The sequence below is a fragment of the Schistocerca gregaria genome, chromosome X (genome assembly GCF_023897955.1).
Source record: "Schistocerca gregaria isolate iqSchGreg1 chromosome X, iqSchGreg1.2, whole genome shotgun sequence".
In the NCBI taxonomy this organism is placed as follows: Eukaryota; Metazoa; Arthropoda; class Insecta; order Orthoptera; family Acrididae; genus Schistocerca; species Schistocerca gregaria.
Window position 1 is genome coordinate 385,541,999 of NC_064931.1, and position 18,084 is coordinate 385,560,082.

Consider the following 18,084-nt stretch of genomic DNA (forward strand, 5'->3'; position numbering starts at 1 on the left):
CGATTTTCTTATAAATATCGTTTTTATAAGTGTAGTAATTAAGTAAAATCTATTCCTAACACATTTTCTAAATATCATGTACCAGTAAAATGTTTTTGTTTCTAGACACGCATTTCAACATTGTTACACTAACAAATAAGAATTATTTCCAAGAATTGCTTTGACAAAGAAATATACATACACAAGTATTGAGATATTATCCTAACAAATTTTACAAATGCTAAAAAAAATGCTTTGACAAAGAAATATACATACACACGTATTGAGGTATTATTCTAATAAATGGTACAAATGTTAAAGAAAGGGAAAACATCCAACAAGATAATTTTTTATTCTTTGTTTTTATAAGGAGAAAATAAGTAAAATATAGTTATTCTTTTATTTTTATGAGAAGAAAATAAGTGGCATATTGTTTCTTTATATACTGTCCATTTCAGAACTAATGACTTATTCTTATCGACAGTCTATTTTTTACTTAAGTCCATAGTCAATGACTTATTTTTTTAGTTTATTAGCTGTCTGATGTGCTTAACTTGTTTAGTTTTTCACACGTTTCTTTTGCACAATTCCTACATCACATAATTTGATTTCACACATTCACACAATCCTATGAATGTTCAAGCACGAGGTTGGCGAATGTTTTTGCATGAACGTGATGGACTTGAGCGAGACGAATGTGGGCAAGTATTTGATGTACAGCTTCGTTCGTCGTTCCTTGTTGGCTTTGCAAGTGTGTGTTGCTGTTGTGGAGGTCCCATAATGGAATGGAGCTGTGAGTGCAAAATCTCGTGGTATACTGGCTTTGTATGCGTGGAAGTCATCGTTATGTGTCGCTGAATGCGGTCGTTTTTCGTTGTAATATTTCGCAGACGACTAGTTTACAATAGGATAGGGATTTGGGAAGGTATGTCGTCTATTCTTCACCCATCTTCTTTCTTGGTCTCAATCTTGCGAATCTTCAACTACTGTTCTTCCCGCTTTTTCTCTGCTTCTTACTTGCTTCTTGGTTTTTCTCTGGGCAGGTATGGAAATATTTATTGATAACTAGTCGCTTTGAAGTTCTCCTCCTAGTAACAGTTTGATAAATTGTTTGGGCGCGTCATTTTTACTTTGTGGAAGTTTTCTTCAGTTTCGTGCATAGGCGTGCTGTTTAATAGCAGTAGTGTGACTTTTACACATATTTTTTGCCAGCGGTGGCTTGCCCAAGCGGTCTTCTCGTCGGGCCGCTTTTTTTTTTTTTTTCGCTCCGCTGAGTCGGGGGCGCCCTGGGGTTTACGAGCGGTGAAAATCCGGTGTCCTGGCGTCCCGTGACGCCTCTGCACGGCTGTCACTGAGCAACTCCCTGTTCCATCCCAGCAAGGTTCTACCTAGCGGGCAAATTTATTGCCCACTTTCGCTACAAGGGCCTTCAGTTGGTTTCGATGTCCATTCCCTTCTCTCGACGCTCCTGCTATGTAGGAATCGTGTCTTGCTAATTACGTCCTTTTCTTTCTTGATACATTTCGCGTTGCAATTTGTGGGTCGTTGGATCTCTTCCTTGCTGGAGTTTTTACAATGGTTCTTACAAAAAGTTTTACTTATAATCATCTAACATATATCTAGTAACTACTTGTTATACGCCTTCGTAAAAAGCTTTACAAATTTCGGCGCCCTTTCCATGTTACAATTCTAAGATATTTGGAGTCTTAACGTCTACTCAAGAATCCTCAAATTCGTTTTTTTTTTTGTGTAGTGTCGTGGTGTATAGCATTTTAGTATTTCATGCTGTTAGACTATCTACGCTTTATCCCTTCACCTTAATCTATGGTACTCTTGTGTTATTATTGAAACTACTGTCTTTTTCCCACCTTCCTCTCTCTTCATTCTTTTTTTCACCTGACGATCTTATCTGCAACATAATCTTGAAATATTGTGCTGATTATTTACCAATAATAAAATTAATCCTCAAACCTTTTTATAGGGCTCACATGGTGAAGTCCTAAGGTTTTGCCTGTTTTTGGGTTAATTGGTTCCACAGCATTATCATGAGCAATTCGGCTAATTACGACAGGTCCTTTGTAGGCAGCGTAAAACTTATGTATTTTGTGCTTCTGTTTGCTGGAGAGATGGTGTGTTTTTACAAATACTTTCTGGCCTACTGAGAATGTTCTTTTAATTGCTGTTCTGTCTCCTCTTTCTTTTCTTTTAATGGCTGCCTTTCTGATGTTGGAGAGTGCTGTTGCTATGATTTGTTTGTGGTGTCTACGTGGTACAATAGGAAATCTAACATTTTCTCTGGTTATGTTTGGGGGTTCAATATTTTTAAGCACAGTAACTGAAGGTAGTAGTGTAGTGCTATGTGGCATTTCATTTATTACTTCTTGAAAACCTTTAAGGTATATATCCCAAGTGTTGTGTCTTTTGCCTGCATATAATCGACATAAAGTGCCTATGTCCTTCATAGATCGTTCTGCTGGATTTACGCTAAGTTTGTACTTAGATATGTAGACAGGTTTTATTTTGTGTTGTTTTAACGTTTTCTGCCATTGCACTGATTTGTATTGTGGGCCATTATCGGAAATTATTCGTTCCACTCGACCTACTTGTCTGAGAAAATCTTGTCTAAAGGCTTTACTTATTGCAAGACCTGTTGCCCGTTTTAATGGTGTCAAGGTAACATATTTAGAAGTAAGTTCCAAAACGACAATATGAAAATATATCCATTTTTGTGCGTGGGAGGGGCCCCATCAAATCTGTTGCAGTTATTTGTTTTAATCTTTTAGGGATTATTGGAAACATAGGTGGTTTGGTTTGGAAAGTGACGTGTTTAGCCCTCATACATTTTTTGCATTTGACTAATACTGTTCTAATTCGTCTTTCCATATTAGGAAAATGGCTTGTTTGTTTTATTTTTAAAAAGCATTTCTTTGGTCCAAAGTGGCCATTACTTAAATGTGTATACCATATGTACTTATTAATTAGTTCATCTGGGATATAAATTAACCATTCATTCGTTGCAACATTTCGTCTAAAAAATAAAACATTGTTTTTTACGAGATAGTGCTGTCGAATGTCTGGAAAATCCTTACTTCTCCTCTTGTGTTTGATTCCTACTATTTCGGGATCCTTGTCCTGTTCTTTGCCTATGTTTTTCAATGCTGTCGTAATGTAGTTTTCGAAAGGTACTTGTTTCATATAGTACATTGTAAACTGGTCTTCTGCTGCTTCCAAACATATGTTTTTGGATGCACCCTTTGGACACCGTGATAAAGCATCTGCTAATACATTCGCTGGTCCTGGTATGTGTGTAATAGTGAAGTCAAATTCTTGTAGTATTAACATCCATCTGCCTAACCTCCCATGAGTTAGTTTGGCTGATAACAGAAATTCTAATGCTTTGTGGTCAGTATATACTTTTGTTTTTCTTCCGAATAGGAAATATCGATAACGTTGGAAGCCCCATACAATGGCCTGGCCAATGCTTCCAGCTCTGTGACTGAATAGTTTTTCTCGCTTTTTGTGAGTACCTGACTGCCAAAAGCAATTGTTCTATATGATCTTAGCCCTGCCTGTTTGTATTCTTGGAATAACACAACTCCTAACCCTGTTTTCGCGCTATCAGTGGCCATACAAAAATTTTGTGTTAGATCAGGATGTGCTAAAATCGGTAATGTTGTTAGTGCGTTTTTTACTTTTAAAAATTCTTCATTGGCTTGTTGATCCCATACCCATGGCGTGTTTTTTCCAGTCAATGCACATAGGCGTGATGTTGCGAGAGAGTCGATTAAAATAAATTTTTTATAGAATCCGGTGAGACCTAGAAATCCTCTGAGAGTTTTCTTATTATATGGAGTACAGAATTCTTTGATTGCCGTTAGTTTTTCTGGGTCGGGCATTACCCCTTTCTCGGAAATTATGTGTCCTAGAAATTTGACCTCACCTCTTCCAAATTTGGATTTTGTTATATTTACTGTGACCCCATGCTCTTTCATGATCTGTAAAAACTGATTTAATGTGTCGTTGTGATGCTCCCAAGAGGGTTCTGCTATAATCACATCATCAACATAACAAGTAATTTTTTGTAAAATTTCAGGACTGAGTATAGTATTAAATCCCCTAATAAACGCTGCTGATGACATGTTTGAACCAAATGGCAATCGTTTAAACTGGTAACATCTACCGAATACGATACATGCTGCAAATTTTCTACATTCTGGGGCCAATTCTATTTGCCAGAAACTACTCCATAAATCAATCGATGAAAATATCTTAGCACCGTGGAAGTTTTGTATCAATTCCTCTAATTTTTCTGGGCGATCTGTCTCAGTGATTATGATTGTGTTGATCTGCCTGGAATCAAGCACTAACCTGATGCTCCCATCTCGCTTTTGTACAATATGGAGCGGGCTGTTATATGTGGAAGTAGCTGGTTCAATAATATCGTCATCTAACATTTTAGATATCTCCTGGAATACTTTATTCCTATAGCTTAATGGGATTGTATAGGGTGGCACTCTAAATGGTTTGTGCTGTTTTACTTCAAACTTGTACTGAAAGTGCTTAATACTACCAGTCTTAGGTAAAAATACCTCTGCTTTATCTCGTAAAATATCCTCTAATTCTCTTTTACTGTGTTCCGAAATACCTTGAACTTCTTGTAATTTTATGTCGATTTCTTTATGGACTTCTAACATGAGTTGAGGCGATTCCCCTTTTTGTGCATACCATTCTAATTCTTCATCCTCTTTATCTCGCATCATTCTTAATTGTTTGTTTATAACAGGTATTTCTGCTAATTTTAGCTTTTGCTCAAAGAGAAGTGTGACATTCCCGAATGTTACGCTACCTTTCCCCATATCTATTATCGCTCGTCTCTCATTTAAAAAATCTGCACCTATAATCAAATCTACATTTAGTTTAGGTATAATCACGAAGTTGGCTTCGATATTTTGACCTTGGCACGAAAGAGTTAACCTTGTTTGTCTCGTAACTTCCGCAGCATTGTTTCTAATAGGACCTCTTACTTTAATCTTATGTGTTTTCAGAACTGGTAATTCCTCATTGGCATTACACTGCATGAATAAATTTTCTGAGATCGCAGTCAGTTTACTTCCGCTATCAATTACAATATTGACTGGGATATGCTTTACCATGGCCTTCACAATTGGTTGAATTTGAAAGGGTTGGTTCTGTTCTTCTTCTTCTTGCATCAACGAATCCTCCACTGAATCATACATGAGTCTTTTTAGGAATTTCCCTTGTGAATTCGAACTTTCTGTAGGATAATCTTCGACTGCTACTTCTCTCTCTTTTATTTCCTCTTCTCTATTTCTTCCTTCATTTACGCTTTCTTCTGCATCCTCTACTTTTTCCTCATCCTCGTCTATCTTCACCTTCTCCGTCGCTACTTCCCCATACTCGCATCTAAATGCTCTAATTATCGCTTCATAACTTCCTTCATTATATACGTTGGGTTGTGTGCCCACTTGTAACTTATTTTTAACTTCTGTCGACTGTGCATTATCCTCATTGAATTCGCTTTCCCTGGTTTTCATCTCAAATAGCTCTGCAATACTCATTACTTCGTCCTTTCCTCCTACATTCGTTGTGCATGCCTCTGGTAATTCATCTTCCTCGTCATTATTCTCCCAATTAATTTCGTCCCAACACGATATTGTTATTTTCTCTTCTTCGTTTTCATCTGGTCCCTGCGGATTTGTTTCTTTCTTCTTCTCTTCTCGTGATAAGATTTTGATTTCTCTGTTCAAGGTGCTGCAATTGTCCTGGGTCGGTGCGTCATTCTCTTTGGCATGGGCGCTTAGCTGTCAAATCGAACGTTTATCGGGGTTTGGTGGTACTACCTCCACCTCTCCTATCTGTACTCGATTTTCTTGTTCAGCTTGTTGATAGTGGTTTCTTTGTTGATAATTTGTCGGTCTATTGGCTCTACAGTACTCGTTCCGGTTGTCGTTATTTCCTCTGTAATAGTTGTTGCCGTTCCTGGGTGAATTATAGTTATTGTCATATTCTCTTCTAAATCCATAACCGGTTCTTTGTTGCAATCTATTGTCGTTTCTTGGTGCGAAGTTATCACGTGGTTCGTAATTATTGTTTCTTCGTACTGTGTCTTGCGGATTCCACTGCTTTTTGCCTTCGTTTTCACGTGCGCTTCGTCTTTTTCTTGCGTCATCTTGCGAAAATATGAACTCTAGATCCCTTAGAATACCTTTAAATGCTTCGACGTCATTGCCTCCGCGACCTACTAATGATTGCTGGTATTTCAATGGTAGCTTCATCGCGCATAATTTAATCAACTCTCCGTCACTGTATGGTACATCTAAGCATTGATTTTTGTTTGCCATTACTTCGAAAAATTTCACGGGACTCTTCTCTCCTGAGTTTTCAAAATATGTCTTCTGGAATAATTCTTACTTCACTCAGTTCTGTGCTTCGCTGGACGAATATCGTGAGAGAAACTTCTCTCTGAAGTCTTCATACGATCGGCATGTCGCTGCAACATTTTGCATGATTTCTGCGACTGTTCCTGACATGTGTGCATATATGAAGTCTAATTTGTGTGCTAGCGTCCAGTGTTCTGGTAATCCTACTCCGAATTGATCAATAAAAGTTCGTGGAAAGTTCTCGAAAGTGTTGAAATTTTCTGACTGTGAGGAAATGATCGTTGTCGTACTTCCTCATAGTTCCATGTGAACTTCGCGATTCTTCGCCACTTTTGTTTCTGATCATTTCTCCCGTCGTTCTTTCCGGTTGTGGTAGACCCATTGGATATTGTCCACTGTAACTTTCGCGTACCCGCGGTGCAGGCTGTCTGATTTCACGTATGTTACTTTCCGCCTGTGATTGGAATCGCAAATGCGTAATATCTTCGTTAATTGCTTGTTTTTCCTGTGCTGTTACAGATACGGATGTGGTTGCAGACTCTGTGCTTGTTCGTTCCTGTTCACTACGCTCTTCAATGGTTTGCAACAACTCTGCTCGCAATTTCTGAAATTGTCGCTTCTTTTGCGCTTCTATTTTGACTATGCGGTTATCATATGTTTTCAGCGCTGCTTTTGTGATACGTTTGTGCAACACACTTTTTTCAACAATTTCACGCGCTGTACCTGCTGCTTGTCTAGTAATTACGTTTATCTGTTTCTTTAGTTTCTTGACTTCTCCCTGGGTGTTGTTACGTAATGTTTTGATCTCGTCCTGAATGTCATTACGCAATATTTGTACGTCCGCTTGTACCGTGTCAATGTCTGTTCTCAATTGATTGTAACCTGTTGTTAAGTTTCCTATCACTTCTCGAGATTCTTTTGCCTCGTCTTCAATATGACTTAGGTGTAACTGAATTTTTTTGTTTTGTTCTTTAATCTCACGCATTTGTCTCGTGGTTTCTGCATTCTGAATTTGAATTTGGTTCGCAATTTCTTTATTTTGCCTTGTCATGGTTTCCGTAATTTGTTGTAATAATTCTGCCAGATTGGTGGGTCCTATTGCGTTTTGTTCCGACGTCCTACGCTCTGTGTTTTCGCCCAAGTGTTGGTTCGCAACCAATTGCATTGACCTGTGCCGTGACACGTTTCTGCTCGCATTCCTTGTACTCTGTGGTGAGGGAGCTCTGATTACTTGTACTATGGGTTCTACGTATTCAAGACGCAAGTTAGAATCCTCATCGACTGCCTCTCTACTTTCCTTCTCCTCTGTCGTATGCTGACCTATGTTCTCTGTGCCTTGGCATACATTATCCTCGTTATGGTGCGTTATCTGTCCTACTTCTCGCGATACTGCATCCTCTGTTGTACTGTTATCTATTCTCTCTCCATTTTCATACTGGGTCTCTACCTCAATTCGGTCAAGGTCTCGATCTGCCATTGCTAATCTTTCTGAATCCCTTATCTTCTGTTTTAAAAGCAATTCACATGCCCTACTTCGCGTCAAAATGCGCTCATACGATCTCACACGTTTCATAACCATTTTGTTCACACAACTTGACACTACCAAGACTGACAATCCATTCACTTACTTGTTGGGACAGAACCAACTTGTCAACGATGTATCCGCCACCTGTGCGCTTGCATTGGAGAGAAAACTTAATTCTAACAATTTTCAAAATTCATAACTTAATTATGCTATTGCCTCTTCTAGAATTCTCACTATTTATTGAATACTTTTACTATCTATCGCTGCAGCTACTGTTTTCGACTATGTATAACATTAGAATTTTTTTTTTTACAAAATTTTTTAAACAAGATATATTTCTGACCTACTTACGCATGTGGTCGACCTTCAATCATGGAATTTACCATCCTGGCAGGGTCACCATTTTCTAAACATTCATGGTGGTGTCTGTTTGTACTATATCGTGTCTCCCTACCACTTTCTCGCAACGACGCTCTGAGCCTGTTTTTTAGGGAATTAACTAGTTTGAACCTGGGACCTGTTGCTGGTAAGGAGACGCCAGACCACACATGACATGTAGAATTCAGAAGAGTTCAGTGAGACTAGCGATGATATAACCAAATACTAAATGATCTCAGCGTCAGCTCCACTGCACTCCCTGTAAAAGAATCTAAATTCTAACTAAATATAGTGGAAAGGGTTCAAGGCTTTCCTATTTTTAGTTAGCTGGTAAAATAACGTCGGAAAAGCAGTTAAGTTTACCATTGGAAATTTATTCTAATCACAAAACATCGTTTATAAATTGCACTATTGATAAAAGGAAATGTTTTAATACAGGATGGTAAAAACCAACTGCGTTCAACAAAAATGTGAACGAATGTCCCTGAATGGGTTTCCAAGTTCTACAATCAATCGATGGATGACCTATGCCATATCACATCTATAATCTAGGTTTAATTTAAGTTTCACAAAAGAGAAAACTATCAAAATGGTCTACAGTGACCCTCAGTTATCTTTAATTACTTATCTAACTCGTAAATTACAGTGGCTGATGTGGCTTCTCAATAACTATATAAAAGAAAAATCATAACGTTACAGATCTTTACTTCAAGTGGCAAATGTGAACACCATTAACGATCGACACTAGTATTACGCAAAAAAGGGGTGTAACAGATGAGCCTTCTGCATTTCTGAGTGAAGCCTTATGCGCTCAAAAATGCGGCATCGTGTGCGTTCATTACCTTGTCGGTGTTTAAGCAGCGTCAGCGCGGCAGCGGCCGGCGCAACAGCCATCCAGCTCGCCATCTCGGAACCAACTCTTTCTAACTTCTCCTTACTACAATTTACCGAAGTAGATTTAAAAAAAACTATCTGACTATGTTTTCATCTGACCAATCAGGGTCTCAATGTTAACCTTAAGGTCCGCCTACAAAAATTCTGTCTATCCAATTAGAAACGTTATACTTTTCGTGGTGGGGCAATGTTTTTTTAAAGTTTGCAACGTAACAGAGACGCTAAAAAGTCTCACGCTAAAACCTGCAGCTGGTGTGGTCCTTTTAGCGTTATCGTGAGGTCTATACTGTTCTTCTGGAGGGCTCTATCTTTTAACATGGGCTGGAGGATTGTCCTAATGTAACAGACACGCGAAAAAGTCTCACGCTAAAACTTGCGGATGGTAGTGGCCCTTTTTGTGTTGTCGTAAGATCTATACTGCTTTTCTGGAGGGCTCTAGGTTTTAACATGGGCTGGGGGTTGTCCTTGACGTACCTGAGACGCGAAAAAGTCTCATGCTAAAACGTGCGGGTTGTGTAGTCGTACAGGTAGGCTCGCGGCGTGGGTGCCCAGCCCCTCCATTATCGTAGGGCCTTCTAGCTTAACACGGTTCTGCTCTCGGCTTCTGTCCTCGTTTCTCCCCTCGGAACTGCGTCTGCCTCATGGTGGGAAGGTACGACATGCATTTAGGCATTCTTATGTTAGTCTGTGGCATTCCATTTGCTCACAAGTTACTTGTATTACTTTGGTTAATTTAATGTCACGATTTATTCGGAGCTATGTGACATACTAGTAGATTTGCTTATTATGTCAGGGTTTTCATGTAAGGTGTTGGATTTGCCTGACACCTTACAGAGTCATATTCCCCCTACAGACCAGCATCTGGGATTAGCTCACAGGATGACAGCACCCTCTGGTGGGAGTAATGTGTACTAGGTCAGGTGGGGTTTGCTTGCAAAATAAAAACTTATGGCCATCATAGGCAGAGAGAGTCGTTTTCCTGCCATTTCACCCCACCATTTTAGATGACGTCATGCAGTGTGCACGTTAGTATATGTTAGTACACTGTAGTGCACATTAGTGTATTTTAGCCTGACACCATAGGTTGGTATGGGGACGTGGCGGTCGGTTGGGGATCATGGTGCAGACTTTAACCATTTCCTTCCAATTCCAGGTGGATGTGTCATTTGGGAAAATTAATTCGAAGTCCACGGTAGTGCTCTCTGATGGTGTCAATATGTACTAGGCTACGTGGTGAACACAATGTATGCTGCCGCCTTGAATAATGGTAGTCGCGTCATCAGACGACGTCACGGATGACAGTGCCCTCTGGTGCACTAAGTCACTTGGAGTCTGGAGCTTGTGGTGAGCATACACACTGGACGGCTGTACTGCACGAAATAAAGGCTTCAATGTGAGTTCCTTTCCCCCCTCCATTTCCTAGGAAGAAGTGTGTTAGATTAGTTCAAGTGCCCTTTTCTCAGTAGTAGTAGAGATACGCGAAAATTCAAACTTCGCACCAGCTGCTAGGATGAGATGAATTAGGTTAGTGGAGGTAGTCCAAGTGTCCTTTCTTTTCCGCCATTTTCCTAGGTTTGCTGTATTGTTCTGATGGAACTTGAACTTCCACCATTTTCCAGGGGAGGGGAGGGGAGGAGGGGAGGTAGGGAAGGGTTTAGGTTAGTGGAGGTAACTCAAGTGACCTATCTTCCAGCGATTTTCTTAGGTTAGTAGAGATAACAGTGCTGTGATGGATTATCCTGTAGGAATAAGAACTTCCCGCCACTTTTCTGGGCGATGGGGGCATGGCACTTTCCTGCCAAAATTCAAACTTCCTGCCAGAGGGGTGTGGCAGGGGGTGTGGCAGGGGCTGTGGCACTTGCATCATCAGTGACATCACAGACGTCATCTAGGGTGACCAACTTTGGGTTGACGTCCGGTCTGGGGTGACCTAGTTTGGCTCGACGTCATCGCCGCCATCTTGAGGGTGTGTCTGTGACGTAATAACTGCCATCTTGGGGTGTGTCTGTGACATCATGACCGCCATCTTGGATAATGGTACTTTGTGGCGTTCTGGTCTGGGGTGACCTACTTTGGGGTGATGCTCTCCTCAGGGTTGTGTGACGTCATCTCCGCCATCTTTTATTTGGGGTTACACCCCTGTTGCCCCTCTATTGCTCACTACTCTCATAAGCATTGCCCTTCTTTTGCTTTGAACGCACCCTTTGAGTGTTATCTTGCATCTCACAATATCATTGTGCATTGTCTCGCATGATAAGGCTGCTCGTTTCATCTTGAGTCACAACAGAGCTCAGAAAGTAGTCATATTCCAGCTGAGGTTGTTGAAGAAACTCAATTTTTCTTGTGGTGTTCTATCAGCTGTTTTGGGAACCATCTTGCACACGGTTGCCGGTATCCCAGTGTTTTGATGAGTGTTTCGTATATGAGAGTTCTGGTGAGTTGAGGAAAAATCGCAGAAATTTCATCCATTGACTAAGTCCAGTCTTCGCAAACAGGTACCTCGATTTTTTCACCAACTCATCAGTCCTAATGGAAGGTGTTCCACTCCACTATTCATCACGAACATTTGTTCTTCTTCCTCTAAGTTCCCTACACCACTTAAACTCACTCGATCTATCGGTAATACCTTCGCTGTAAATCATTTTGATTCGCAAAAACATTTTAGCAGATGTTATTCCTTCTATGAGTAGCAAATGGCTCACAGGACATGCCTAGCACTTGGCAGGATTTCTTGCTAACACACGTTGCACAGCTCATTGGTTTGCAGACAATTTCCACAGACCTAATTGGGATGATAAAGGTGTTCAGTACAGAGGCTGATTAACAACGCTCAGAACCTACAATCATACGAATGATACTGTGTACATAAAGGAAAGAGTAAAACCTTGTTTTGCTTGGACTGTTTTTCAACGACCTGTAGTGTGTAACATGCAAGATAGAGAATGTATGGCACTACGCAGTTTGAAATTAATAAATTGTAAATTTACAAAGGCATATAGCAATGTATAATTGCTGCAAAAATTGTTGGAAGAATAAGTATTGTTTTTGTGCCAGTGACCATCCACAGTGGGCACACTATTCATAGTGTTTCCTTTCTTAGTTAAGTTTTCCCACTTCGAAAATGCGTCTCTCTTTGAATACCCGTTCTTACGAGGGCTGTTATTGGATTGTTTTTTTTTCCCTTTACCGTTCGCCTGTCCGTTTTTTGTACTCCCCTGATCTCCCTGCCTGGCATCCTCGTGTATTAAATCGGGGGAGTCTATGGTTGCCATAAACAACTTCAACTCCGTGTCAGGGACGTCTATGAGTTTCTCTTTTATCGTTATAGACAGTTTACCCTTCAAAATTCTTAGAACGTCCCTGGCAGGCATGGGTTCGTCCCAGTACCTTGTTTTGTTCAGGTATCTTTCAAAATATTTTCTCAAGTTACCTGAACGGGGATTGAATGGTTCCAGGTTATACACCTGTTTCCAGAGACACTCCTGAACAGACCTGGACCAGTATCTGGCCGTGTCGCCTGTGATTACAAACTGAACCCTTTTGGTGCTCAGTCCATGATGCCGGGAGTACATTTCGGAAACTTTTTATAAATATTACCGGATGGACATTCTTTTTCTCATCATTAAACGTTGGAACTGCCTGTGTTTTAATAGGATTCCTCGTGCTTTACTTGCGCTATAGTTGGTACCGCTACCTCTCCGTTCGCGGTGACAACGCCTGAACAATTGACTGACGGGTACGGTTACACTTTCTCGCAGTCAGCTTTTTCCACTGGACATACATTTATCGGCACAGTTCCGTACTGTGTTTGGCTATTGGGCGCCGCGGGAATCGATGACAGGTCGGCCCGCTCTAATCGAGCTACGGCCTGTGTTACGCAGCCGTCGACTCGCTGCTCGAGCGAGTTAGAATTTTCATCAACAGTTTTAACAATATCTTTCACTTGTTTTTCCAACACGCACTGAGCTTTGTCTAATTGATCTACGCGTTCATCCAACTGCTTGACCTTTTGAGGAATGTCTTTGTTCTGGTCTACCAACTCAGCCACTTGCTGTTTTACTGCATCGATCTCCTGTGACAAATATGATACCAGCGCCATATCACGTTGTTCAAACATTTCATTCATTTTTTCCAGGAACTGAGCATCACGCTCCTGTTCCCTGTGTTCACCTTCAAGGTGTTCCTGTCTTTCCTTTTCCTCACGTTCGAGACGTTCTTCTACTAAAATGTCCTTAACTTGGTTAATTAGTGCCTGCTCCCGTTGCTTGTCTCTTATGTCTATTGTGCCATCAGCACCGTTAGAAAATCGGTCGTTGGTACAGATACTTGTACAACATTCGCTGTCGACGCAGTAACATCCTCCTTCCCTGTGTCAGTAATCGAGTGGATTTCTTTGCTCAATTGAGCTTGATCCTGATCAGTGCCTAATATTTTGTCCGTTTCAGGTTGCTCAGCTTCCGGTTTTGGAAGTTGAGAACCTGTCATTGTGGGCGTTTTCCTCACTGGAAACTCTTGTGTATTTTCGTCTGTGTCATAGCCTGACAGATTTTCCCCCTCTAACCATTTGTACTTGCGTGTATTCACCATTTCGACTAGTATTAATCCTGACTGGTAAGACACGATTACACACAAAATCTGTTTTCCCCCAAAAATGACACTACACAAAGCACATACAAAATACTGAAATCAAGTAAAGCAAAGAGGCTACCTACTACTATTGCTATTGAAACTAACAGTTACACTTTAGCACTCGTAATATTTCTGTTGCACTGTGAAAAATTTTACCTCTGCTAAAACATTACTTTGGAATTCAACTGCACTTGCATTTATTTGATTCACACAGCTGATTTTGTGACCTCAAATCATGAACACTAATCCCTGTTTCAGAATTCTATCACTCATTTACTCACTAGTACTAAGTTATAGTAAATGAATCTGATCAAATTTTCACTATCTGCTGACATTAAAACAAATTGAATAAACACTTCTGACAAATTTTAACTCAAGAGGACAAACACAGTGCATGGCCTCCAGATCCTTTCTTCCTTTAGTTTCCAGCCCAGAAGCACATGCATATACACTCTTACCTTTATTAGTTATTGTTGCTTGGTGTTGTCTTTATCTCAGTCGAGATAATGCTACACATCTAGTCAGCTTCATGTCCATATACCTTCACTGGTTGGATCTCTTACAAGTTTTGTATTTTGTGGAAATAGATTGCATAAATGGCATTAATTTCTCAGACATATAATTACGTACATAAAAAATTCTCTTTTATATATAGTTTTCTATACAGACAACCATATCTCAGTCATTTTATGTGTACTTAATATTGGTACATAAAATTTCGGGCCCCACGTTGGGCGCCACTTATCGTTGTATAAGTATATATTTTTTTATTTTCATAATTATATATTTTATTATTTTGGTTGGGGTGGCTTTAAATGTTCTGGGCTTTCATGAGACTTTTAATTAACTTACACCACGATAACACTCGTATGGACATCGGCTGCCCCGAAGTATGCATGATATAATATTTTTTAAACACAGCGCACGAATCACTGCCTTCTAATAAATAGTTTGCGTGAGCACTGCTATTTAGAAAACTGTAATTATTAATATGAGTCACAGGGGCTACTGGTTATTCATGCACCAAATTACACAAAGATTCTAAGCAAAGAAGGGAAAGCAGAAAGGTGGAAGGAGTATATAGAGGGTCTATACAAGGGCGATGTACTTGAGGACAATATTATGGAAATGGAAGAGGATGTAGATGAAGAAGAAATGGGAGATACGATACTGCGAGTAGAGTTTGACAGAGCAATGAAAGACCTGAGTAGAAACAAGGCCCCCGGAGTAGACAACATTCCATTGGAACTACTGACGGCCTTGGGAGAGCCAGTCCTGACAATACTCTACCATCTGGTGAGCAAGATCTATGAGACAGGCGAAATACCCTCAGTCTTCAAGTTGTTGTTGTTGTGGTCTTCAGTCCTGAGATTGGTTTGATGCAGCTCTCCATGCTACTCTATCCTGTGAAAGCTTCTTCATCTCCCAGAACCCACTACAACCCACATCCTTCTGAATCTGCTTAGTGTAGTCAACCCTTGGTCTCCCTCTACGATTTTTACCCTCTGCACTGCCCTCCAATACTAAATTGGTGATCCCTTGATGCCTCAGAAAATGTCCTACCAACCGATTCCTTCTTCTGGTCAAGTTGTGCCACAAACTTATCTTTTCCCCAATCCTATTCAATACTTCCTCATTAGTTATGTGATCTACCCATCTAATCTTCAGCATTCTTCTGTAGCACCACATTTCGAAAACTTCTATTCTCTTCTTGTCTAAACTATTTATCGTTCATGTTTCACTTCCATACATGTCTACACTCCATACAAATACTTTCAGAAATGACTTCCTGACACTTAAATCTATACTCGATGTTAACAAATTCCTCTTCTTCAGAAACGCTTTCCTTGCCATTGCCAGTCTACATTTTATATCCTCTCTACTTCGACCATCATCAGTTATTTTGCTCCCCAAATAGCAAAACTCCTTTACTACTTTAAGTGTCTCATTTCCTAATCTAATTCCCTCAGCATCACCTGACTTAATTCGACTACATTCCATTATCCTCGTTTTGCTTTTGTTGATGTTCATCTTATATCCTCCTTTCAAGACACTATCCATTCCATTCAACTGCTCTTCCAAGTCCTTTGCTGTCTCTGTCACAATTACGATGTCATCGGCGAGCCTCAAAGTTTTTATTTCTTCTCCATGGATTTTAATACCTACTCCAAATTTTTCTTTTGTATCCTTTACTGCTTGCTCAATATACAGATTGAATAACATCAGGGAGAGACTACAACCCTGTCTCACTCCCTTCTCAACCACTGCTTCCCTTTCATGTCCCTCGACTCTTATAACTGCCATCTGGTTTCTGTACAAATTGTAAATAGCCTTTCGCTCCCTATATTTTACCCCTGCCACCTTCAGAATTTGAAAGAGAGTATTACAGTCAACATTGTCAAAAGTTTTCTCTAAGTCTACAAATGCTAGAAACGTAGGTTTGCCCTTCCTTAATCTAGCTTCTAAGATAAGTCGTAGGGTCAATATTGCCTCACGTCTTCCAACATTTCTACGGAATCCAATCTGATCATCCCCGAGGTCGGCTTCTACTAGTTTTTCCATTCATCTGTAAAGAATTTGTGTTAGTATTTTGCAGCTGTGACTTATTAAACTGATATTTCGATAATATTCACATCTGAGTGTGGAATAAAAAATTCTGATGCATTACTTTTCAACACGCCCTTGTAACTTTAATGCAATTGACGTTTGCACCTGTGCAGCCATGTATATTGTAAATTTCTTTCTGTGAACAGCATGTGATGCCAACATGATGTATTTGATACTCATCAAGCAATTGCATGCATTATCTCCAGGTCTTTTGCTTCTGAAAATGTTTCCTCAGGGTTGGTGACATGACTTTAAAATTCTTTTGTTGACAGAATGAAATGAATCTGGCAACATTCTTGATGCTGAATTTATGTGGTGGAAATTGCTAAAAGTATTTGGTGTACTTTACTCTGCCAAGTTATGCTATGAAATCACCTAATATGTTTCTTATATTGTTTCTTTCTTACATATCACACTCAAATCAATGTACAATAGTAGTAGGAATTCATTTTTTCAGAAACTTTACGCTATCTGTGATTAATTTACTACAGCAATGCATCTAACTTGTTGGATGCGGTCTTTTATATAATATAGCTCAGTGAAGTAAAATTTTTAGTAATACTTTATTTTTATTAAACCTACTTAAAAATTGTACAATTAGCTAAACCTATATAGAAAAAATGCAGAAATATAGCTTTATAGTTGGGGGAGCCCCCCCCCCCCCACAAGAACCATGGACCTTGCCGTTGGTGGGGAGGCTTGCGTGCCTCAGCGATACAGATGGCCATACCGTAGGTGCAACCACAACGGAGGGGTATCTGTTGAGAGGCCAGACAAACGTGTGGTTCCTGAAGAGGGGCAGCAGCCTTTTCAGTAGTTGCAGGGGCAACAGTCTGGATGATTGACTGATCTGGCCTTGCAACATTAACTAACCAAAACGGCCTTGCTGTGCTGGTACTGCGAACGGCTGAAAGCAAGGGGAAACTACAGCCGTAATTTTTCCCGAGGACATGCAGCTTTACTGTATGATTAAATGATGATGGCATCCTCTTGGGTAAAATATTCCAGAGGTAAAATAGTCCCCCATTCGGATCTCCGGGCGGGGACTACTCAGGAGGATGTCGTTATCAGGAGGAAGAAAACTGGCATTCTACGGATCGGAGCGTGGAATGTCAGATCCCTTAATCGGGCAGGTAGGTTAGAAAATTTAAAAAGGGAAATGGATAGGTTAAAGTTAGATATAGTGGGAATTAGTGAAGTTCGGTGCCAGGAGGAACAAGACTTCTGGTCAGGTGACTACAGGATTATAAACACAAAATCAAATAGGGGTAATGCAGGAGTAGGTTTAATAATGAATAGGAAAATAGGAATGCGGGTAAGCTACTACAAACAGCATAGTGAACGCATTATTGTGGCCAAGATAGATACGAAGCCCACACCTACTACAGTAGTACAAGTTTATATGACAACTAGCTCTGCAGATGATGAAGAAATTGAAGAAATGTACGATGAAATAAAAGAAATTATTCAGATAGTGAAGGGAGACGAAAATTTAATAGTAATGGGTGACTGGAATTCGAGTGTAGGAAAGGGGAGAGAAGGAAACATAGTAGGTGAATATGGATTGGGGCTAAGAAATGAAAGAGGAAGCCGCCTAGCAGAATTTTGCACAGAGCACAACTTAATCATAGGTAACACTTGGTTTAAGAATCATGAAAGAAGGTTGTATAC